Here is a 25975-nt window from a genome sequence, read left to right on the forward strand (position 1 = left end):
TGTTGAAAGCTCCAAACTTTCTACCCGAAGGTAAACAATCAAATTCAAAATATCATTAAATTCAACTTCCATAAGAAACAACATCATTGCATGAAAAAAGTTCTAATCTTGTTCAAATTTACACATGAGCTGCATTTTAGTCTACATTTACCATGTCCATATTCCATTTAAAATTAGTATTTATAATAATTCTGTGTCGAGTTTGAAAAATCAAGCCGCCAATTCATAAAACACAACAGATCCAGAAACAACCATTTCACACGTAGCATCATGGAAAAAGTTTCCAATCTTGTTCAAATTTACACATGAGCTGCAGTTTAGTCTCCATTGCCATATTCCATTTTAATCGGTATTTGAAATAATTCTGTGTCGAGTTTGAAAAATCAAGCCACCAATTCGTTGAACGAGACAGATCTAGAAATATATAACCATTTTCACACGTAGCATCATGGAAAAAGTTCCAATCTTGTTCAAATTTACACATGAGCTGCATTTTAGTCTCCATTGCCATATTCCATTTAATCGGTATTTGAAATAATTCAGTGTCGAGTTTGAAAAATCAAGCCACCAATTCGTTAAACGAGACAGATCTAGAAATATATAACCATTTTCACACGTAGCATCATGGAAAAAGTTCCAATCTTGTTCAAATTTACACATGAGCTGCATTTTAGTCTCCATTGCCATATCCATTTAATCGGTATTTGAAATAATTCAGTGTCGAGTTTGAAAAATCAAGCCACCAATTCGTTAAAACGAGACAGATCTAGAAATATATAACCATTTTCACACGTAGCAATCATGGAAAAAGTTCCAATCTTGTTCAAATTTACACATGAGCTGCATTTTAGTCTCCATTGCCATATTCCATTTAATTGGTATTTGAAATAATTCCGTGTTGAGTTTGAAAAATCAAGCCACCAATTCGTTAAACGAGACAGATCTAGAAATAACCATTTTCACATGTAGTATCATTGAAAAAGTTCCAATCTTGTTATAATTTACACATGAACTCCATTTTAGTGTTCATCAGCAAATTCCAGAATCAAGTCTTTTTGAAAACAAGAAACTAAAAGTGAAAGTGATTTTTTAAGGTATAGAATTTTCACTCAGAAAGCTTTATGAAAACTATAACATATGACAGAATGTTGAAACAGTTTACAAAGAAAAATCACTACAAAGTTTCTTTGGTTTGAAAGTCTCTTGACCACTAAAGCAAAGAAAATGTTCAAGAAAGTATGAATCAACACATGAAATCAATCTCCTCGCTTCAACCGCCATCTTGTATCTGTTTTGTTTTGAAAACGTTTATTGTTGAAGGAGCGCGGAATCAGAAAATATGTCTTTTTTAGCCAGTACCCGACTTTCGCAAGCTTTTTCCTCTCCAGATGGCAAAAAGTGTGTTACTGGTATTAAGCGCCGTTTCTACCAAAACGGACAGACAGAAGGAAACACGGAAAAAAAATAGTGACACTCTCTTTAAAGGCCCACTCGCTAGCGCTGGGCCAATTAATACGCTTAAATGTGTGTGTTTACAATGTTTTGTAAAAAGTTTTCGAAAATCTAACAAAGCTTTACAAAGGCTCCTCTTTATGGCGTTGAACCATCATTTCTTTGCACCTTAAGCAGATTTCCTACCACTAGACTAACTTTGAGACCCCAAGATACTATTTTATATCTATATATTAATACGCTTAAATGTGTGTGTTTACAATGTTTTGTAAAAAGTTTTCGAAAATCTAACAAAGCTCTACAAAGCCTCCTCTTTATGGCGTTGAACCCTCATCTCTTTGCACCTTAAGCAGATTTCCTACCACTAGACTAACTTTGAGACCCCAAGATACTATTTTATATCTATATATTAATACGCTTAAATGTGTGTGTTTACAATGTTTTGTAAAAAGTTTTCGAAAATCTAACAAAGCTCTACAAAGCCTCCTCTTCATGGCGTTGAACCATCATCTGTTTGCACCTTAAGCAGATTTCCTACCACTAGACTAACTCCCAAGATACTATTTTATATTCACCAAGTTTGGAGTTTGATGGGTTAAAATCAACCTTTTTCCCAATTTTTTTTCGTCATTTTAAAGAATTCATATTCAGATGCTCTTTAAAACTTTTTGTTTACAATAGCGGCTCCCTATCACTTTCAAAACTTTTCAAAGTCTTTCAAAGTCTTTCAAAGTCTTTCAAAGTCTTTCAAAGTCTTTCAAAGTCTTTCAAAGTCTTTCAAAGTCTTTCAAAGTCTTTCAAAGTCTTTCAAAGTCTTTCAAAGTCTTTCAAAGTCTTTCAAAGTCTTTCAAAGTCTTTCAAAGTCTTTCAAAGTCACTCTCGAATGTCCAACCACGATGGCTAGCCACGATGGCTAAGAAGATGTAAAATATACTTTTGCTAAGCCATTTATTTAATTGTGGTTAAAAATTGCAATGCAATGTTATCTTCTTCCTCCTTTATTTCCTAAAATCAAAATCAAATCATCGATCAGCGGCTATCTTTCTGCCGTTAGAATTTTTTAGATGTGTAGTGATTCACTGGATTGGGACACGCAGCGTGCGACGCTGCGCATACGGCTAGTTTTTTAGATGTGTAGTGATTCACTGGATTGGGGCATGCAGCGTGCGACGCTGCGCATACGGCTAGTCTATATATATATTCCGCTAAAACGTGTGTGTTTACAACGTTTTGTAAAAAACTTTTCGAAAATATAACAAATCTTTACAAAATCTCCTTTTCGTGGCGTTGAATCATCATCTTTTCGCACCCAATGCAGATCTCCTACCACTAGACTAACTTTGAGACACCAAGACACTATTTTCTATTCACCAAGTTTGCAGCATGATGGGTTAAAATCAACCTTCTTCCAAATTTTTTTTTGTCATTTTAAAGAATTCTTATTCAGATGCTCTTTAACACTTTCTGTTTACAATAGCGGCTCCCTATCACTTTCAAAACTTTTCAAAACATCGTTATAATCTACTTTGTCCTGGTTTGAACTCTGGTCTTTTTTAAGAGTGTGCATGCTTTTGAACCAGCAACGCAATAAGTCTTGAAATTGTTGAAAAGATTGAATGGTTCATAGACTTAACGAAAGACTTATCGAATGTAAAACGTACAGAATATCACTGAAGAATCAGTTAAATACATTTTTGTGATTTATCTTAGTATATCTTATTATGACCGTCTAAATTTGTCATTTACGGTTTATATATTATATTTGTCTTTGTTTCTTAACTATCTATATATTAATACGCTTAAACGTGTGTGTTTACAAAGTTTTGTAAAAGGTTTTCGAAAATCTAACAAAGCCCCGGGAGGGGTACTAGGGTTGGCGAATGAGGGGTATGTGCGAACGGAACCTCCGAAAACCGACCCTTAGAGAGACTGATTTTTGTTGAAAAGGTTAGATAGACTTTTCGCATTTTTTTTTTCGATTCCTGAAAAAAGTCATACTCTTAGAGAGACTTTATTATAATTTTTTCTCTAAAAATAAAAAAATTTCCTGAAAATCCTGAATTTTCCGACCCTTAGAGAGACTAATTTAAAATTTTCTGATTTTTCCGACCCTTAGAGAGACTTTGAAAGGTGAAAAAACCGACCCTTACCGTCCGTACATACCCATCATCCATTTTTGCCTAAGTACCCCCCCCGGAACAAAGCTTTACAAAGCCTTCTCTTCATGGCGTTGAACCATCATCTTTTTGCACCTTAAGCAGATTCCCTACCACTAGACTAACTTTGAGACCCCAAGATACTATTTTCTATTCACCAATGTTTGGAGCTTGATGGGTTAAAATCAACCTTCTTCCCAATTTTTTTTTTCATTTTAAAGAATTCTTATTGAGATGCTCTATAAAACTTTCTGTTTACAATAGCGGTTCCATATCACTTTCAAAACTTTTCAAAGTCTTTCAAAGTCACCCTTGAATGTCCAACCACGCTGGCCAGCCACGATGGCTAAGAAGATTTGAAATATACTTTTGCTAAGCCAATTATTTAATTGTGGTTAAAAATTGCAATGCAATGTTTTCTTTTTCTCCTTTATTTCCTAAAATCAAAATCTAATCATCAATCGGCGGCTATTTTTCTTCCATTAGAATTTTTTAGATGTGTAGTGATTCACTGGATTGTGACACGCAGCGTGCGACGCTGCGCATACGGCTAGTTTTTTTTAATAGTGACCAATTAAAGTAGAGAATTCGAAATATATTTATGAATGGATAATTAGAGTTGCATACTTTAGAGTCAAAGAAGAGAATTTGGAAGAAGGCGGAAACAATTATTTCACAGAAGAATTGAAAAAAAAGTAGATGTATACTTTCAGGTGCCGAATAAACGGGAAAGGGGGTCAAAATAAACGGGTGGAAGGGGTTGGAGATTTTTTTTTTCAAATTGAATAAATGGGGGGGGGCTAATTACCCGGGGTTTAATATTGACCTTTAAAAACCCTAAAAAGGGTCAAAATAGACTAACTTTTGGCTTTTTCAAGTAAAACAAAGAACTTTCCTTTTTGTAGCTGGCAATTTTTCTAAAGTTCGTGCCTTTTGAAAAAAGGTTCGTGCCTTTCGAAAAAAAGTTCGTGCCCTTTGAAACAAAAGTTCGTGCCTTTGAAAAAAAGTTCGTGCCTTTCAAAAAAAAGTTCCTGTTTTTCGAAAAATAGTGTGATTCCTCAAAGATCAAGAAAACGGCATTCCCTGACATTCCCTGACACCATCTGCAGGGATACCGGGCTCAAATTCAGTGATCTTGAGATTGCCATGAAAGACTGTTATAGCTGCTTAAGCTTTAGATGAGTATATATGCTCGTAATTTTCAATTCTTTGAAATGTAAAATAATAGAGACGTGCACAATATGATTTTTGTAGTCTGTTGACGCTGGTTAAATTTTAATCAAAGCTAAACTATGAATGTTGCTAACGATATTTTATATTCTATTTTATAAAGAAATAGGACATGTGTATAAAGATTGGAAAAGAAAAAAAACTTGCTTTCGTAAAAAAAAAAAGTCTGCTAAATGACGCGCCTTACGCGCCCACGCGCCCTACACGCCTACGCGTCTTACGCGCCTGAATTTTGACGCGCCCTCTTACGTGCCTTATTATCAATGCGCCCTAAATTTTTGACGTGCCTTACAGTATTACTACCTTAAATTTTTTGTAAATTTTGACGTGATTTTTATTGCCCCCCGGCACGTGAAAGGCGAATATTCTGCAGAAAATTATTCAGAAAAAAAGACAACAACAACGGCGGTTCATTTCATTTTTTCTGATTTCTAATCCAAATTTTTTAGCATTTTCTATGAGACAGAAGTGATTTTATTTCTTTATCATTTATCATATTTATCAAAAACACTTCGTAAAAATTTATTTATAGACTCAATGACACATAGTTTTATCAATATTTAATTTTCTTGTTTAATTCTCAGTGTGTTATTTTCTTGCGAGTTCATACTTAATTGATTATGCCTTATTATTTTCCAAATTTTAGCTAAATTGCTAAATTGACGCATATTTAACAGACTCAAAAAAGAGTACAAACATACAAACGACTGGACATCCATCTCCTTTGTCTTTTTGAAGATAACACAGCTAGCTTCGTTGCCGCCTCATTAAAAGTAAACAATAGATTTTGATGATATACCACTTGGGAATACCTTGCTAACAACGTCAAAACTTTGACAAAAGTCTCTGTTGTTCTACTCTTCTCAAGCCTTTTATCTATATCATAACAAAGATAACATAGGCAAAATCATCGTCAGCTTGTCAATACTCCGACTAATATTTCCAAATTTTGACTTAAAAGTGTCCAATAATTTTAGAGAGTGTCACATTTTAATTTCGATATTCTTATTAAACAGGCTCTCAACCTTGGCAAGCTATTTCTTTCAAGTCATAAAAAAAATATTGGAATGACAAAAGCGATTCAAAAGTATACACGTAATTGAAATTCTGCATTTCAGAGTTGAAAATGTTGATAAAATATATCACAAACTTGTAAAAAAATTCGAAAATAACTTTTTTGTACATTAGGAGTAATGTTCAAGCTCTATCAATCTTTTTACCTAGATAATTCAAAGAAATAAAATTATGATGGAATATTGTCGGATTTTTCATACCAATTTTGAAATATGGCGGCAACGAAGCTCGCTTCAAAGAGATAATAAAAGATAGATGTCCAGTCGTTAATGTGTTCATGATAAAACAATTGTAGCGAAAGGTCAAACATGTTTTAAATTCAAATATACAGTTCAAATAATGCATAAAATATTACATAAAAGTTATTTGATTAATAAGATAAACAGTAAAGATCTTGTACTAACGTATTCCAGAAGCAGCCAACGAGCCCATTTCCCCGAAATATCTGAGAGAGTTTTTTTTTTGATAAATTGGGAAGTAGATCCGATTTTCTAGGAAAGACCTTTTCCTTAAAGCTATCTGTTTCCCCGCTCCAGCTGATGACGTCATCAGATATATTTCTAGGAGATGACATAATAACAATAATACATTGGGAAACAGATATCTTCTTCCAAAAAGATGATATTGTATTGGAAACAGATTGAACTTTCTGGGGAAAAACCGATATCTATCACAAAAGCAAGGGAAAGCAGATGACATTTTCCAGGAAGGCTATGCCTGGGAGCAGATGTTTGAAAAAAGAACCTCGCTGGATGCTTTCGGAATTCTTCAAAAGTAACCAGGTTGGTAACACGCTTTTTTATAAGAATATCTTTTATAAAAATATCAGGGTGAAGATTGGCCAAATCGTAAGAATACCGTAAGAATACCCTTTAGGGTGAGTTTCACAGAATTTGATAAGAATACAGTCATTTTGTATTCGGTTAATATACAAAAACTTTTTCCTTTGTAAGAAATACATTGAAGCTTTGAGGAAGAAATGTAATTTTAACCCAAAAGTTCACTCAGAAGTCCAAAACTCTCAAATTTATCATTTCTCATGTTTGTAAAAAAAGTCAAGTCTGAAAAAGTAAGAAAACGTTAAGAATATTTCACCCTCAATTTTGGCACTTACTTGACCCTCATCCAAAGTACATTATTCTCATAAAAAAAAGTTTGTATTTTTTTCAAAACATTGAATAAATCCTTTTGTAATCAATCCTCGTTCTTTTTTGAAAAAAATTACAAAAACATAATTTAAAGTTGTATTTGACTCATTGTCGTGCGTTGTCAATACTCGAACTTTATTATCCTGTGTATGTAGTGAAATTATATTATCGTTCATTAAGAGCTGCTTTTAAATCTTCAAATAATTTACATTGTTCTTTATATTCAGAAATATATTTTTTCAGGTTGTCCTTGTTCAATTTTTCTTTCACACTTTTCAACTCTTTTTCCTTCAAAGCAATTGCTATTTTCGTCGACGCTACTATAGTCAATTTTGCAACACCAGCAGCGACACCTGCAATAACTAATGAAACACCAGTAGTAAAAAAAGCTGTAACAACAGCTGCTACAGCAACTGCGCCTACAGAAACTCCTTCCGTAACTTTTAAAGCGGAAATTGACTTTTCTAAACTTTTAATAATTTTCTCTTGATCGTCAATTAACTGTTGCTCAAAGTCACAATTTTCCCTCGCGTTTGTCACAACTTTTTCCAACATTTTAAAATTACGTAAATGTGGTGATGCTTCACAAGGGAAACTCTGAAGTGTCAATTCCAGGTAATGCAAGACTACATTCATGTTATTATCTGGATTTATCTTTTTGTTAATACCATTGATGACTTTGGTGCAATAAAACTCGATTCCCGTTGTATTCTTAATATCTTGTTCGTAGTGTTTTTGTGCGTCAAGACGAACTTGGTCATATATGGCTTTTTCTGTCTTGTATTCCTCACTTTTCTCATCTAAGCAATTTGGATTGCTCCAAGATCTTATGTCGTTTAGAATCAGGATCTTAGCAGCAGAGCATCTATTGATTTCATTGAAAAGCAATGAACAATTCCTAATCCGATCTTTCGTTGCTTTATCCATTCTCATATCGACCGCAAAAACAAAGAAAATAGCAGTGAGTGGTTTTTTAGCTTCTTCTATGATAACATCATAAAAGATCTTTGTTTTATCTGGATTAGTATCTGGCAACCCAGGTACATCAGTATACATAACATTCCCTTTTTGAACTGTCACAGGAACTTGAGTACAACTCATCGATGATGCTTCTGCTTTCAAGTATCGAAAGTCATTAGGCGATAGGCCAAGAAGCTTGTTTCCAATTGTTGATTTGCCAACACCTGTTGGCCCAACAGAGATGATTCTCATTTTTCCTTTGCTTAAATCCATGTTATTTTTTTATAAATCTGTCATTGCATTAAAATTATCGTAGTCAATAGAAAAGGGTTGGTGTAATTTAAGATGCACGATCTAACGATTTACGATGCACGATTCGCGATCCGTGCATAAAATATGTTAATTCATGCGTAATTATGCTAATCATGATAAAATATTTAGGCCATTTACAAACTTTCATTCGCTGGAGCTCAATTATTTTTAAAAACATCATTTATGTAAGATTATACAAATTATATTTAAAAAAGCTTTTAGTGCGTTTTCATAGATTAAAAGAAAGTGAAAGCCACGTGCATTCACCTTCTGAACTCTCTCTCTTTTTCATAATTTGAATCAATCTAGGGGAATTGTTTACCGGAAGAAAATTCTTTTTCATAATGGAGCACCCGTTTTTTGCTTCGTACATTACGGTCCGCAAAACATATTGTTCTACAATATATTCTTATATTTGCTTTAAGATAGAAATTTCTATATATTCGATTAATGATTGTTAAAACTGAGAGCAAAAATTTTTCTTGTGCATTGTTTATTACTTTCACTTTCTTTCTATTGTAAGATTATGTAATTTTTTTCATAATTTTACGGTCGTAATTATTCGTAGTTCCATTGCTCTTACTTATTTCTTTTTGGATAAATTTACTGTGGTAAACAAAAGTGAGAAAAGATTATGCCATTGTTTTAGAATTATGTTATATGATTCAAGTTTTATGATAATTATTAGGAATAATCAGCATATTTTATGCATGGATCGCGCATCGCGAATCGTAAATCGTTAGATCGTGCATCTTAAATTACACCAACCCAATAGAAAAGAAAGAAGGAAAAAGAAAACCGTTAAACAATACGCAGCGCTTAAAAGCACATACACCTTAAACCTTGAAAAAAGCTGTGAATGAGCCTTTCGCCTTTCAAGACTTCTTTGTTTTTGTCACCCGTTCTATCTGTAGACGAAATTGAAAGGGTGACAAACAAAGTCAGATTACCTTTACTTTAAGATTTTTATAGTTTTGGTTGTCGAGGTAACATATTATTTTTGGTGCGTCTTGAGGCAGCATAAAGATCAAGTCACAAACCAGGGGGTTTTGCTTGAAAACTTCATGGTCTATTTACTTTTTGAATTTAGTTTATCAATACCAATGAAAGTAAAGATCAATAGCACAATAACTTTGGAATCTAGGCGGTGCTTTTTTGTACAAGATCATTTTATTTATTTAATCGATAAAAGGCAAAATAAGTAAATTAAATAGAAGCAAGTAAAAAAGTGTCTCTGCTTCTATTCAGCAAATAATTGTTTGCATATACTAGCTTTTTATATTAAAGACTTTCACAAATAGAAGCAATTGGCTAATGTTAAAAAGGTGTCTCGTTTTTTAAAGTTCTTCTATTATTCAACAAGTGAGTGTTTTTATTTGAGGCAGAATTCTCTTTTTTTTTATAAGAATTTCGAAAAAAGACCCGGCTGTCCCTTTTTTATTTTCTCAAAAGTGACTAATAAACGAGTGCTCTCTAATACTGAATATAAGTTCCTCATTTTTCGTCTCTTATCATCCAACTCAACGAAAAAGTCAATTTAGTGAGCTGACTTGAGAGTAAAGATGAAAATGAAAACACTTACAATTTCAATTTGACAATTAAATCTAGGCTAAAATGGTCAAATTCGACCTGCTTTAATTTTAGTTTAGGGTCCCTGACCTTACAAACTAAAATTAAAGCACTCACAATTTCAATTTTTCACAAAGTTGAAATTGCATGATGGCATCAATATCAACACTTTAATGCGTTGTGACAATTAATTAAGGGTAAAATTGTCAAATTCGACCTGCTTTAATTTTGGTTTGGGGTCCCTGATCTTACAAACCAAAATTAAAGCCACTTACAATTTCAACTTTTTACAAAGTTTTTCTCGCATATTGGCATCAATATCCTTATTTCAATGCGTCGTGGCAATTAATCTAAGCTAAAATGGTCAAATTCGACCTGCTTTAATATTGGTTTAGGGTCCTTGACCTTACATACAAACCAAAATTAAAGCACATACAATTTCAATTTTTTGCAAAGTGGAATTTGGCAACTGAACCTAAGAATTCTACAGTTTTAGAGCATTTTCAATTACAAATTACCAAATTATTCTCCAGCAATACTAAAACGTTCCATGCACGGTATGTATTGCATGCTAGATTGGGCTCTTCCAGTGGGGGTAATTCGGATCGGTTTGAGGGTTATTTTAAATGTACAGGGGGTTAACTGATGCTTATCCGGGGGGTCAGACCTGCTGTCTGGAGGGTAAATTTCTAAAAAATGTTATATCCTCCAACCCCCCTCATATTCAAATGTTTTCTTGAAAAGCCATTTTCCAGAGCCGGGCTGCGATCTGCTTCGAATTTGTCTCGACTGTAATATATACCTAAACCAAAATTTTCTTGCGGGTACTCATTTAGGGCTGCTTTAATTTTGGTTCGGCACTCACATACAGCTGAACCAAAATTAAAGCAAGGCAAAAAATCGTTGCAAATGGCTTCCAGGAATTAATTATTCTTTTCAATTTCATTTTAAAGTACCTTTTCTATTAAATTTTCCATCAAAACATCTTGCAGAGTCTCATTTCGAGCTGCTTTAATTTTGGTTCGACCATTTTATACAGCCGAACCAAAATTGAAGCAGGCAAAAAATCACTGCAAATTGCTTCCAGGAATTGATTATTCTTTTCAATTTCATTTTAATGTACTTTTTATCTTAAATATTCCATCAAGACATCTTTCAGAGTCTCATTTAGAGCTGGCTTTAATTTTGGTTCGACCATTATATACAGGCGAGCCAAAATTAAAGCAAGGCAAAAATCGCTGCAAATTGCTTCCAGGAATTGACTATTCTTTTCAATTTCATTTTAAGGTACTTTTTATCTTAAATATGCCATCAAAACATCTTTCAGAGTCTCATTTAGAGCTGCTTTAATTTTGGTTTGACCATTATATACAGCCGAGCCAAAATTAAAGCAAGGCAAAAATTGCTGCAAATTGCTTCCAGGAATGGACTATTCTTTTCAACGAGCAAAGATTTAATGAAGAATATCAAATTTTATCTGTTTTAAAATCTTTGCAAATGTCTTCCTTCAATAAAAGAAAAAAATACTGTAAACTCGAAAGAAAATACATCATTTTTAAACATTACCCCCTGAATCGTTATTTGATCTTTCATAATAATTTCTCTCTTCGTGTGCGTGTAAATAACTTCTACTAGCCGTATGCACAGCGTCGCACGCTGCGTGTCCCAATCCAGTGAATCACTACACATCTAAGAAATTCTAACGGAAGAAAGAAAGCCGCCGATCGATGATTTGATTTTGATTTTAGGAAATAAAGGAGGAAGAAGATAACATTGCATTGCACAACCACAATTAAATAAATGGCTTAGCAAAAGTATATTTTACATCTTCTTAGCCATCATGGCTAGCCATCGTGGTTGGACATTCGAGGGTGACTTTGAAAGACTTTGAAAGACTTTGAAAGACTTTGAAAAGTTTTGAAAGTGATAGGGAGCCGCTATTGTAAACAGAAAGTTTTAAAGAGCATCTGAATAAGAATTCTTTTAAATGACGAAAAAAAATTGGGAAGAAGGTTGATTTTAACCCATCAAGCTCCAAACTTGGTGAATACAAAATAATATTTTGGGGTCTCAAAGTTAGTCTACTGGTAGGAAATCTGCTTAATGTGCAAAAAGATGTTGGTTCAACGCCATGAAGAGGAGGCTTAATAGAGCTTTGTTAGGTTTTCGAAAACTTTTTACAAAACGTTGTAAACACACACGTTTAAGCGTATTAATATATAGATTATTTTGGGGTCTCAAAGTTAGTCTAGTGGTAGGAAATCTGCTTAATGTGCAAAAAGATGATGGTTCAACGCCATGAAGAGGAGGTTTTGTAGAGCTTTGTTAGGTTTTCGAAAACTTTTTACAAAACGTTGTAAACACACACGTTTAAGCGTATTAATATATAGATTAGAGAGACAATTTCAAAATGAAAGTTTAAAAGACTCTTGCTATACCCTTGAATGAAGTAACTAATTTTATGCAAGCCACAGTTGGGTTACTGGTTCAAAAGAATGCACGTTCTTCAAAAAGACCAAAGTTCAAACCGGGACAAAAAATTATATAAAAATGTTTCAAAAAAAGTTTTGAAGGTGATAGGGAGCCGCTCTTGTAAACAGAAAGTTTTAAAGAGCATCTGAATAAGAATTCTTTAAAATGACAAAAAAAATTTTGGAAGAAGGTTGATTTTAACCCATCAAGCTTCAAACTTGGTGAATAGAAAATATTATTTTGGGGTCTCAAAGTTAGTCTAGTGGTAGGAAATCTGCTTAATGTGCAAAAAGATGATGGTTCAACGCCATGAAGAGGAGGTTTTGTAGAGCTTTGTTAGGTTTTCGAAAACTTTTTACAAAACGTTGTAAACACACAAGTTTAAGCGTATTAATATATAGATTGTTAAAAACAAAAGAATTTATTGAAGCGATTAGCCGCTTCAAGTTTGGATCTGCTTTAACTTTGGCTTCTAACAGTGTGATAGAAGTGATAGAAGCCAAACCTGAAGCAGAACCAAACCCGAAGCGGTTATTCACTTCGAAGAATTCTTTTGTATTTAACAATAGAAGTTATTTACACGCACTTGAAGAGAGTATATTTTTATAAAGTTCAAATAACGATTTAGGGGGTAGTGTTAAAAAAAATATATTTCTGTGTTATCAATAAGAACTGCATGAAGAAAAAGGCGATTGATATGAGTTTTTAAGAAGACATTCAATCATAGTAATTGATACCAGTATCAAAATAGAATCTAGAAGATTTGGTATTCTTGTTGAAGTTGAAGCTGGAGGAGAAAACGACTGTTTGTATTAAGCTGCTTTCAATCATCCATCAAATGAAATGCAAGAACGCAAGAAGATATCAATCAAGATTATTGATCAAGACACGACAATCAAACGCAATAGTCATTGCACACTTTTCGAACGGGTCAGAGTTCAAACTTGGGCAAAGTAAATTATAATCTCAGCTACACACTACCCCCATTTTAATACAAAAAACATTACCTGGATCTCACTGGTAATCTTTATCGGGATCAATGAGAAATGCAATTGATAATTTCCAGATAGTTAGAAAAGTCTGGTATCCTTCGTTTAGTTGAAACAACCCTGTGAAAAAGTTCAAGTGTACTAGAAATTCAAAGATATCCACCAAAATAGTATAGCAAAACCAAAAAAACAAAAACAAAAAAAGCAGTTAATATCTGCTGACAACAATCTTTGATAATGATAGTAGTAGTCTAGATCTTAAATATAATTTTGTTCTGTTTTCAAGCATCAGTAAACAAGCTGAAACACGCCAATTTCAAGTATGTGAAAGAAAAGAGAACAAATCACATTTTAAGCTTGTTTATGCATGTTTACTTTGGCCTTGACGATTCTGAGGACGCAATTTAAAGAAAAAAAACATAACACACTACGACAGTACACGCTTTTTTTTATAAGAATGGTGTAAATTAATTTCATCATGGATATTCTTAATTTTTTTTGGAAAATCATTCTAAAATATTCTGAAAGCATTTTTAGGTTAGGGTTACAATACAGACTAGATTTAACATATACATACATCTCAAGCATAAAATGGCATTTGTGTGAAAGGAGTGAGCCTTACTCTGGGGCAGTAGCGACCTGGCTTAATATTTTTGGTGGTGAAAACTACAAAATTGGCGCCCCTGGTATTTTTGTCTTTATTTTCGCAAGGTATGTTTGCTTATAAACAAAGTGAATTTTAATCATCTGATTAGTCGTCAATGACAAAATATAGAGTCTTTAAATACCAATTTCAGTAATTCTGTTGGAATAGATTTAATTAAATCTCTTTGTTTTTCAATTTTTGATTCAACAACAAGAAACCTAATCATATGACATTATTGGTGACTCGTTTGATATCAGTACTTAGGCCTTTTATGTTTATATTCTTAAACTATGGCAAACTTTACACTTAAATTGAATGAAAAATAAAATAACTATAAACTTCCTTAAACATGATTTTTACAATTCAAGCTCAAAGGATCTTTCACACTGTTTGCTTACAAAAAGTTTCTTAAACAAAAGAAAGAACAAATCTCACTCGAGTAAGGAAAACAAGCAATGATGTTATAATTTGAAATGTCATAGTTTTCGGGACAAGGAAAATTTTTTAATTTTCAACTTTTAAAATGTCGAAAGATGCCCCAATTTATACCGATTTAGCACCAAATAAAGCTCCTCAAATAAAAAAACATGAGCTATTGATACTTGAAATGGAAATTTTATACTTAGTAAGTCGATTTGGTCTATACTTTTGTTTTCTAAAAATTTATCAGAAAAATGAGCTGATAATCTTTCAACTTTTGTGCCTTACTTTACTCTCCTCCAAAAGATCAATGGCTGAAAGAGGCCTCAAAATTGGTAGGAATAAAGGTCTTTTGTAATTTTGGCGCCGCAGGCAAAAAATTTAGGTGTAAAAAAGGTCAAACAGCTTAAAAGATCTTCTAAAAAGGAGAAAGTTATTCATCATAAGACCACAAAAACCACAAGCATCATCAAGTTACGATTTTTTTTGGCTATCTCTCATTTTAGGGGTGAGCATCCTCTTTAACCCGTGGTGGATACACATTTCTCTTGCTTTGACTTTTCGCGATTCAATGTTCATAGTAGTTTTATGAAAAAAATCAAGAAAAAAGATGCAATAGCGTAAAATAAAAGGAAGCCCCGCAGGCAAAAACATTGCATTTATAGAAGGCGCGCTATAAACGTGTCGAAGGGCGCTACATCGCCCAATCAAACATTAACAAATTTTGGCGCCCTCATATGGTTGGATTTTGGTAGCAAAATTGCATCAAATTTTTTCAGGTCATCAAAGTCACAATCTGATTCGTCAGGCATGCCCGATAGACGAAAATACGTTCATCAGGCATGCCCTATGAACTAAAATACGTTCATCAGGCATGCCCGATGAACTAAATTGTGTTATTAATAGAAAGCGAAAAACATCTTTTGATAATCAAAACTACGTTCTTCAAAGATGTTAGAAAATTCTCGTTTTCGTTCTGGTCTGTGGAATTAGGGGTTTGTTCCGTAAAATCTGAGCGGTGGTCCTCAATTTCGTATTGATGTAAGACCATTTTCAGCATTTTGGGTAATTAGAGGTCTGGGACTAGCGATAGATTCCTTGGCGGGAAAAAATTGAAGCGAGCGCTAAATCTTTGTTTTGATTTTGCTTGTGAAAAAATTAAAAGTATCATAACAAGTTCAAAGTTCACAAGAAAATGAAACAAGGTCAAGGTCAACAAAGATGGTAAAATGGAGTTGTGGATCAGTTTATGTTGTACTGTAATAGGTAATACATTTGAGAACGAAGACGTTAACAAATAGACCAGGATCAAATCTGTTCAGAAAGTTTACATAAAAATTTTTAAGCAGCATGTAATTTGCTCTGCACATTTCATTGGAAGGATGGCTTACGTCTCATCCATCTAGCAACCAGAAATTATTGTTCAACCCAACCAAATGGACTTGATTAGAACTAAAGTTAAATCAATCAAAACAACAACACCCAACGCAACAATTTAAAATTGATGAAAATGCAAAAGAGTACGATCGACAAAACCACAGTCAGCTAAAATTCACAAAAACCATGCAATGCCACAAACACCAAGAAAAAAGCTATATACAGAAACTGTTGATCGGGCCTGGAATTTTCAAATGAGAACAATACTCCAGCTAGTACGAAACGCAGGTCCAGGTCACAGGTTTCAGGGTCAGGGTTCAGGGTTCAGGGCCAGGGTTCAGGTTTCAGAGCCAGGGTTCAGGTTTCAGGGTTCATGTTAAAATTGTCTACATTGCAGACCAGAATGTTCCGAGGTATATTTATTTATTCTGCAGACCATTTGCTAGAGTTGGTGTTCTATATAATAAAAGTGTTTTCTTTTTAAACTTTTAATAGTTTGGTGGTGAACAATACTTTTTAAAATATGAGACAGCAGGTACGTTGCTTTGAAAATATTTCATAATTCAATTGACGTAGTAGAAATTATCTTTTTGTTACAAAACTGGTTGAATAAACAATAATTAAGATTATTGAAATTAAAATATTCTATTACAAGCAGAATTATAAATCAAAGCATTTACCAAGAACAATTACTATTATATTGAAAAATGTATTAATGGGCAGAATAATAACGAAAAATAATAAGTTCTATTATTCCTCCTGTAAAAAGAAATGTGGCAAAACGCTTATCGTTTTTTTGTAAGAGTAAGATCATCCGTATCATTAAATTATTTTTTCTTTCAAAGCAAGAAAGTAATCAAATCACCCACCCATTTTTTGAAAAGGAATAGTTTTTTGTAAGACTTATTCGGTATGATGAAATTGGATGGAATAGAAGCTGACGATTTTTTTTTCTCTTTTCCGTAAAACCTGGCAAAACTAACTTAATTTTTTGTTGAATTTGTGTTCTTAAAAGAAAAATTTCATCCTCGTTCGTAACAACGTAGCTTTTATTTACTCAAGCGAAACACTAACTGTAAACACTTTTATCAAATAAAGATGTGAAAGGTCAGGTGTGAATGCATTCTTGTGCATTCCATTCAGCCCTCGCTTTTTTGTTTGATCCCCCCCACACAAAGAGTAAAGAGAAAAAAGAAAAGAGAAGTAAAGAGGTCAGTAATTTGAAAAAGGCAAGTCTGTATTGTAGACAATTTTAACCTGAACTCTGAACCCTGAACCCTGGCCCTGAACCCTGAACCCTGGCCCTGAAACCTGTGACCTGGCCCTGAAACCTGAACCCTGGCCCTGAAACCTGAACCCTGGCCCTGAAACCTGTAACCTGAACCTGCGTTTCGTACTAGCCGACAGAACACAATTTAATCACTGAGAGTCTGAGAAGACAGGAATTTTGTAGTTTGAGCGAGTTTGAGTTTCATTCATGGTGTCAAAAGATTTGCAATTCAAGACTTGTGTTCTCTAAGGAATTTACCTGCATAGACCTTTTTTTAAAGGCGCCGCCATTATGGAGTATGATGACGTCAGGACTCCACGCACAGAAAGATTACACAATGAACATACCTGAAAGCAGATGATCAGCCGCGCACTAAGTTTTTATCTTTACGGCTGTTACCTATACAAGTGTCCGCGCGGCAAGCTAGAATTGTAGAAAGTACATACAATCAGTAGGGTGTTAAGTCTGAGACCTGATCACGGCGATCTTTGATCGGATTAATCGGATTCAATTTTCCTTGTTTTAGCCAACTTTTAGTAAATTAACTGAGAAGAAATGCTTTCTTTTTCTTTTATCCTTTAGAGGACAAATTTAAGTACATTCTGTGAAAATTTCAAGTCTCTAGCACTTTTCCATCCGGAATTATCTTGACTCCGATTAAGAGGGATCTCAAGCGGGATGAGGACGGGATAGAGGGATCTCTCGAAAACGAAAGTGCCCAATAACTGGTGAACAATTTTATGTATCAAAAAACTTTTTTTCCTACTTTTACATTGCTATAAGGATACTTTATATACCAAATTTCATCTCTTTATGAGCACTACTTAAGGGGATACAAGAGATATTAGCCAAAATAATAAACGATTTTGCAAAAGTTCCAATGAAAGATCACTGTGGATGATTATATCTGTACTTTCTTGCTTTCTGCTTTGGCCGACGCAAAAGTACTATACTATAGAATCCAGAATCTTATGCCACGCAAATAAATCTGAATTAGAAAGGCCGAGGAATGAGTTTTTATGTACATTGATGGTTTTTTGTGAAGCAATATATGATATTTTTAATTCAATTTTGAAAACTTATTTATGAAACTTATTTTGGTGAGAACTAAATTTTAAAAGTTTCTAAAGTTAATAATTTTGCTCACTATAAGCATCCAAATTCCATTTCATGGTATTTCAGCAAACCTTAAAGTTCATCAAACTGGCTTAAAATGTTAGGATTTTTAATAATAGTCGCCTAAATCAGTTCTCGCTAAAGTCAACTCTTTCAAAATAATATCCCTCAGATTTTGATTTATTTTAGAATGTTTTAACACTGTCCAGGATAATGTATTACCTTTACAGATACCTTATTTAGATGATGAAGGCTCTAGTCAAAATAATTTCACTTTGACAAAAATGACAAATTTGAATTTTCTGGTAAAACCAGTTCAGTCAAATTTAGTCCCCTTTCTTTACCATCATGGATTATGCATAAATAGTGTTATTGTAGGTTGAAAAGCAGTATGTACCCTATTACACTTATATGATATTCAAGTTTTGCTTATTGCTGGAATTGCTTATCGCACATTAATTAAAACCACACTAATTACATGCTTCCGTTAATTGATTATCGTAAATTACAAAAACCTCTACCTCGTGTTAATAAATTCTCGCCCTCATTTTCCCGTGTTAAATACTTGACTAATTATATTTTTTTATAATTGTCTTTTAGTTCTTCAGGCGGGCCCGATGAATGTATTTTAGTTATCAGGCGTGCCTGATGAACGTATTTTCGTCCATCGGGCATCCCTGACGAATCAGATTGTGATTTTGATGAACTGAAAAAAAATTGATGCAATTTTGCTACCAAAAACCAACCATACCCTCATGAAAATCTCTTTTGGCACCCCTCTCAGATGTTTCTGGGTGGTGCAATGCACACCCTGCCAGGTCGCCACTGCTCTGGGGGGTAAATGACAATTTATTGATTCATAATTGAAAATGCTCTAAAAATGACATTCTTTAGCTTGAGTGGCAAAATTCCATGATGGTGATATTCTTAGCATTATTCTTTTTTTTGTGGCCATTTCATCATGGACATTCTTATAAAGTGTATTCTTATTAAAAAAAGCCTTTATAACATTGTAAGAGGTAAGAGCTCCAATGTAAATATCCATGCTGGAAAAACAGTTCCTTTCAGATTCTCAGGTATTGTTGACAACACAACAAGAGCCACAAAGATGTGGTTAAATATTTCCTCCAATAGCTCAGAGCATAGATTGTAGTCGCAGTCGAACCCCACAGATTATCCTAAAGCCCTAACTTAGTAACTTAGATTTATTAAAGCCTTTATATTAAGCAATATCCGATGCAAAACAAAATACAACCATATTCCTGCTAAAAATTGTCGTTATTTCATAGACATGTTCACAGATGATATAAGTCTAAAAACTTGTTAAAAAATTGCATGCAAATGATAACCGCATTTTAACACAAAAATAAATGTATTTTATTCAACTAATATTGGTTTTTACCTTCATTAAGGAAATAAAATCTTAGATTTACAAGTTGATATTATTCTAAGACTCATCTGAGTAAGAAAGTGCCAAAATATCTGTCTACTAAGGGACTAATATGGAAATATGGCAATATGAATTTGGGAGATATCGAAATATGTTGTACACATTAGTTTCATATGAAAAACTTCCTTGTAATCAATATTTTAAAGCACCATATTATACCATTCACAAATAAAAAGTTACTTAAAAATGGATCTCCTTCTTTACAGATTTAGATTGCCAGTGCACAACATCTGTTACATTAGTATTCATGTGATACTATACCAAATTGTCAACCTTGAAATTGTCACATTTAGTTACAGTATTGCTAAATATTTACAACACTCTCCAGCAAACTTTTTTGTGAAATTTGTGTCTTGATAAACTAAACTCCATGACATTTGTATCATTGATCATTAAATCACATCTTGGAACAATAGAGTTCCTTGGTTCAATTATTGCAAGAATGTTAATCTTTGTTCATATTCTCATTATGTGCAACATTATCATTACTAGTACATCATTGCCAGCAAGTTACATTGTATTGTCAGCTTTAGAGGTCGTCAAACTTTGTTGAATTTGTAATCCTGGCACCTGAATGTGAAAGGAAAGAAAAATTCAAAATTTCATATTGGGAAATAATCTCTTTACAGTAATCAATGCCAAATGTGTGGTCATTCACTGAAATCTCCCAAAAAAAAAGACTTTAAAAAAGTGAGACTCTGCTTGATGGTTTGAGCTATGTTTGCCATGCATATATACTGAGCCATTAAAGAAGTTTACGGGAACGTACAAAAAGGACCACTGGGCGAAATAATGTCTTTCAAATCGTCGGAAAGATGTAGGAAGGTCACATTCCCACACCTTTCGACAGAGTTGAAAGTTGGTCTTTCAACAAAAATTGGAAAGATGTGCACCTTACCTTTCAACATCTTTCGACCAGATCATCTTCCCATCTTTCCAAAAAAGTTGAAAGACGACCTTCTCAAACTTTCAAACAGGCTGGGAAAATGAAATTCCCAACTTCCTAATATGTTGAAATTTTATATTCTGACATCTTTCGACAGGTTTTAAAGTCGGTCTTTCAACAAGGATTGGGAAGTTGTGCACCTTACCTTCCAACATCTTTCGACCAGATCGTCTTCTCAAACTTTCCAAAAAAGTTGAAAGACCACATTCTCAAACTTTCAAACAGGCTTGAAAAATTAAATTCCTAACTTCCTAATATGTTGAAATTTCATATTCCGAAACTTTCTAAATACTTTAGAAGATGATTTTTGCTTTTTTCGAAATCTTTCATTAACAAGTCTTCAGAAGTAAACGAGAGATCTTTTAAATTTTGTGTTTACAGTATGTGCGGATAAATTTTTTCTGTGACATTAAAACGAACAATTCATATATTTACAAAGCAAAATAGTAGGGTAGTGATGACTTTTTGCTAAAAAATTAAGTAGTCTAAATAAAATAATTCTGAATGAAAAATTACACGTTTTTTATAAGAACAATTTTATTAGAACACGAGGCTGAAATTTGGCCAAAACTTAAAAACAATTAAGAACGATCTGAGCCTCAGCTTTCAGAAATTATTAAAACACTAATTTCAACAGATTTTAACTGATTTTTAAGTATAGAAACTAAGCGGCTAAGAACATCATAAGAACATTTAAGCCTGAAAAATTGCAAAAATTAAGAACAGCCCGGCCTGAGCAAGAAATTTACTGGTTCTTATAAAAAATGCGTGTAATTTCTATGATCTAATTTCATTTTCAATAATATAATAACTAATCTAAATTACAAGTTTTTAGAATCTTAGTCCCTATCAAGGAATAGATTGGCCATAGGGCTTCAAAGGACATTAAAGGATACATTGAAATTTCTATAAAAGTATGAAAAATATAAAAATACTGTTAAATAAATTAAAAAATTATGCAAATCACTCTAAAAAGATGACACTATGAATAATGAAAGCTATCCCAAATAAATTCTTTTGTGCACAATTATAGGGGAGGGTAGAAAAACCATAAAGTACAAGTCATTATTAAAAACTGATATTAAGATGATTTTCCCAAAATGCCCTAGTCTGAATAAACGTCCCACCTACTTTGTAATTTTTTAAAAAAAAATTGTGGACTCCGATATTTTGACAAAATTAATTTCAGGGGTAAACCAAAAGTCTCTCCATTTTCTCAATTTAACATATTCTGGGATATTTTTGAATGCTTTTGAAGAATATTTTCAAACCTTAAACACATTATCCAACGAAAGATCTACACACACAGTAAAAGAAGCATAAATCTGAACCAGACCGAAAATTTTTAAACTCCACCTTGTTATTCAGACCCCCACTTTTATTAGATTTTGCAATATTTTATCATAATTTATAATATACTTGGGACCTAGAGTAGTCGAAAATGAAGGTTTTTAAGCCCTTTTCAGAAAAAATCATAAAATTAATATACGGTGATATTTTCCAAAATTATGACCCACAATCTCACTCCAGTCCTCAGTTTAGTTGTTCACTTATTAGACTGAGGTTATTGTGCTATACAACACGTGATGGTACAGTATTGTCAATCCCTTGAAGATGGTACAGATTGAATCTTACAATTAAGCATTAAAGAGTACAAGAATAGCTTCTATCATTCAGCAACCAATTATTGCAATGAAAATATTACCAAGTTATTATTTTCGAAGTTGAAACGAACTACCACATGAAGCATATAAATATCTTGATTGCATGGCAGCAACATACATTTTTGTTTTGCAGCATCGTTTTTCAAGTGCATTTCAAAATCAGCCAGTAACTGTCCTTACGTCATGACCCTAATAAAACAAATAGAAATTGAATCAATATTGAAATCCAGGCATACAAAATGGTGTATAACTAAAAGAGGTTTGTAAAATTGTTGATAAGTTATTTACAGCTTTCAGTAGACTATAGTAGAAAGACCCTTTAGTAAGACAAATTATTCAGATTGTTTCTATTTCTAAAGAGTTCTAAAAAAGGTTACAAAAACCTATTTTCAAAAATATTTTGAACTTAGGTCAAGACTTGTGTACTGTAACAAAATTTTAGCTTCTTTTGATGTACAATGGAATAGTATCATCAATAGTCTTGTATTACTGGATTATATTACAAAAAATACTTACCGTGTTGTATTTTGTTCCTTGTTCAATGGATAAAATGAATCTATTTTCAATGAAATCCCCAAAACTTCAATGGCTCATTATCGACACACATTCAATGTATCCTATAAACATGAAAGTTTTATGAAAATTTGACACACTGTAAAGATTACCACCTCAGAGTTTAAAAAGTAATTTCTCTGTTCTACACATTTTTTATAAGCAATCAGGCTGCTAAGGCTTGAGGCCTCAAATTTGTCAATTTTTTTCCACTATCTCGAAAAGTAACAGCTGTTTTAGATGATCTAACCATGGCAAACTATAGCCCTTTGACCCAATACACATAAATATGGTATAATATTAGGGGTATTCAAAGCAATTTTTTCAGAAAATGCACCAGAATGCTAAGCAACCCTAGGCCTGACCAGAAAATTGGAGTTGCTTATTAAAAAATGTGCATTTAATCATGTCATCTTTTTCAGTTCCATAGCGAAAACAAAAACGTCAACATTTCTTTGTTTTTAGACTAAAAAAATGTCTAAAAGGCCTACCTTCAGCTATGTTATCATTTGATATTCCACGTTGAGTTTAATTTAACATCATTTTTAACTTCAACCATGTTATGACTTCATTAATTCTAACAGGGAAGTCAGAATAAGAATTTTCCAAAATAAAATGATCTGACAGCTTGCATTCCAACCAACTTTTATTTTATCTCCTGAAAATGGAAAGACAACTAGTTAAAACAAAGTGACCAGCTTTGGTCCAGGGGGATCAAGCAGTTAGTACAAGACATCATACCAGTTGGTACCTGGTGGTGTGTTATGTGAATTTGATTTCCTTACAAAAATCTTAAAATCGGTTTGCGGGTTGTCAGAGAAATTTATTATCTAAAATGTTTTCTAAAATGTTGTAATCTCCTATTGAAAGATGAAAAAATTCAAAGGTTCTAAAGGGTCCAGATATTATTTTATCTGATTATATTCTTTTTATCTGTCACTGTAACGGTCGAAAACCTATTTTCAAGGAAAGTACTAAGTGTATACCGTAAGTGGTCCTAAATTTGACAGCCTTGCTTAATTCCAACCCCCCAAATAACGGGTATGAAAAAAATTCTATGTTTGCTTCAGATGCATCCGCGCAGTATATCTATATTGTTTTCATTTTAGTTTGTATCTTTGAAAGACCACGTCGGATTTAGGACCACTCGTGGTATGTGTGATGATGTTACCAGCTTCTTACGAAAAGGCATTATAGATGACATGTCTTGTACTAGCTGCTTGACCCCCTACTTGGTTGATTATCAAGAAGAATTCCTGTATATATACATTACACATTATAATAAATAAAAAATTGGTATTAAAACGTCCTTGGTGGAAAACTTTTGAAAAGGAGGCTTTCACCTAGGGGGTGGGGCACTGATCTAGACAACCGACAATTTACTGATACAAATCTGGTACGGCGAGTGACGTACCTGCCTTACACGGTGCGGCGTCACAAGAGTTTTTTTCTGAATGTTCGATGATGCAATCATATAAAATTTTTTAGAACTATCTACCTACTTTTGTAAATTATCGAAGAATCAAATACCCTTCACTGTCTCCAAGTTCATGCGGTATCATTTTGTGTACTGTATTTAGTAACAATATAAGTGATTACAGAAAGACGACCATCATTAGCGCTGACGAAGAAAATTTTCTTATTTAGACTTTTTTGTTTTGGCTCAAAACACTCTCGCTGGATGCAATATTTGCATCACAAAATGCACCCTTAGAAAAATAAGGAAAAAATATTTGTTTTTGATTATTTTGAATAACTTTACAATGGCAATAGGTCAATATGATATGAAGGATTATGCGAGCGGAGCGAGCAAGAAAATTTTACATATTTAGGTTTATTCAGTTTTGTTTTAGACAATAATTTGCTTTTCACGTTCACCACGCTAAAAATCTCGATTCACGAATTCACGTCTGAAAATCTCGTCGTAAAATCTTATTTTCACGTTCACGCGGATATCTCAAATTCACGTATTCACGCGTTGAAAAAGTCCAATTCACGTATTCACGACAGAAAAAAGGGTCATTCACGCGTCACGCCAGCCCCTGGGGGAGCCCCTATGATTGAAGTGTGGTTGATAATTAGAAATATATAAAAAGGAGCTCACCTTAGCATCTTTTGATTCCCATTTCATATCTTTAGAATAAAGTTTCCATTTGCACTGCATTTTGGCTTTGCTTTGGTTTGCTGTCTTCCAAATCACACACACACACTGCCTTCCACTCTACAGCTTCCAGTTTCAAAATTACAAAAAGAAATTTTGCCGGCAATCATAAATCATAACATTCGAAAATAATCTAAGTTTTTTTCCGGGGGTTTGCAAAAGTACTTCCAATGATGTGGGTATTATATTTACAGTATTTAACAATAAACTGTGTATGTAATACACTTAAAACTAGTTCATTTTACAAGAAATTTAGATATTTTAGTATCTTCTTGTGTTTTAAAAACGTCAAAAAATTATGCTTCAAAGTCTTTTTGATCCCCGGTAATCATCAGTGCGGACTTTGGTTCGTAAACGTTTAGGCGCGTCCTTCTTTCAGCAACATGGAAAAACCAAGAGAAGTTCATCTTTCGAGAAGTTGAAAGACGTCGAAATACGAGCGTCGAAATTTTTGCTTTTTTTATAAGAAGAACCAGAAAATTTTGGCTCAAGCTGGGCTGTCAGTCTGGACTGTTCTTAATTTTTCGAGGTTTTTAGGGTTAAATGTTCTTACGATTAGTTTTTTCCTTAAGAAATTAAAATGGCTTAAAATCTATTAAAACCCATTAAAATCAGCAAACTCGTGTTCTTTTAAAATTGTTCCTATAAAAAAGCGTGTATTTAAAAAATATTAAACATTAAACATTAAACGTAAAAGTGTAAAAGTTCGCCATTCGAAAAGTTGGAAGACGTCAATATACGAGTTTTAGACATTCTTTTTAAAAAATTGAAAGTTCAAATTTCGAAACTTTTGAAATACAGAGAAGTTCATCTTTCGAAAAGTTGAAAGACGTCGATAAACGACTTTTCGACATCTTTTTGAAAAATTGAAAGTTCATATTTCAAAACTTTTGAAATACAGAGAAGTTCATCTTTCGAAAAGTTGAAAGACGTCGATAAACGACTTTTCGACATCTTTTTGAAAAATTGAAAGTTCATATTTCAAAACTTTTGAAATACAGAGAGGTTCGT

The 25975-nt window shown here is 33.2% G+C and overlaps 1 long non-coding RNA gene across 1 annotated transcript; it reads right to left on the reverse strand.

The window, feature by feature from the left end:
* Window positions 1-21896: 21896 nt before the first annotated feature.
* Window positions 21897-25144, reverse strand: LOC136819465 (uncharacterized). The gene is made up of 4 exons (XR_010848443.1): window positions 24908-25144; window positions 23295-23461; window positions 22768-22868; window positions 21897-22440 (listed from the first exon to the last, which is right to left on the reverse strand). It is a non-coding gene; the product is annotated as an uncharacterized lncRNA (long non-coding RNA).
* Between the last annotated feature and the right edge of the window lie 831 nt (window positions 25145-25975).

Source organism: Clytia hemisphaerica, unplaced genomic scaffold (assembly GCF_902728285.1).
Source record: "Clytia hemisphaerica strain Z4C2 unplaced genomic scaffold, Clytia hemisphaerica genome assembly, whole genome shotgun sequence".
Lineage (NCBI taxonomy): Eukaryota > Metazoa > Cnidaria > Hydrozoa > Leptothecata > Clytiidae > Clytia > Clytia hemisphaerica.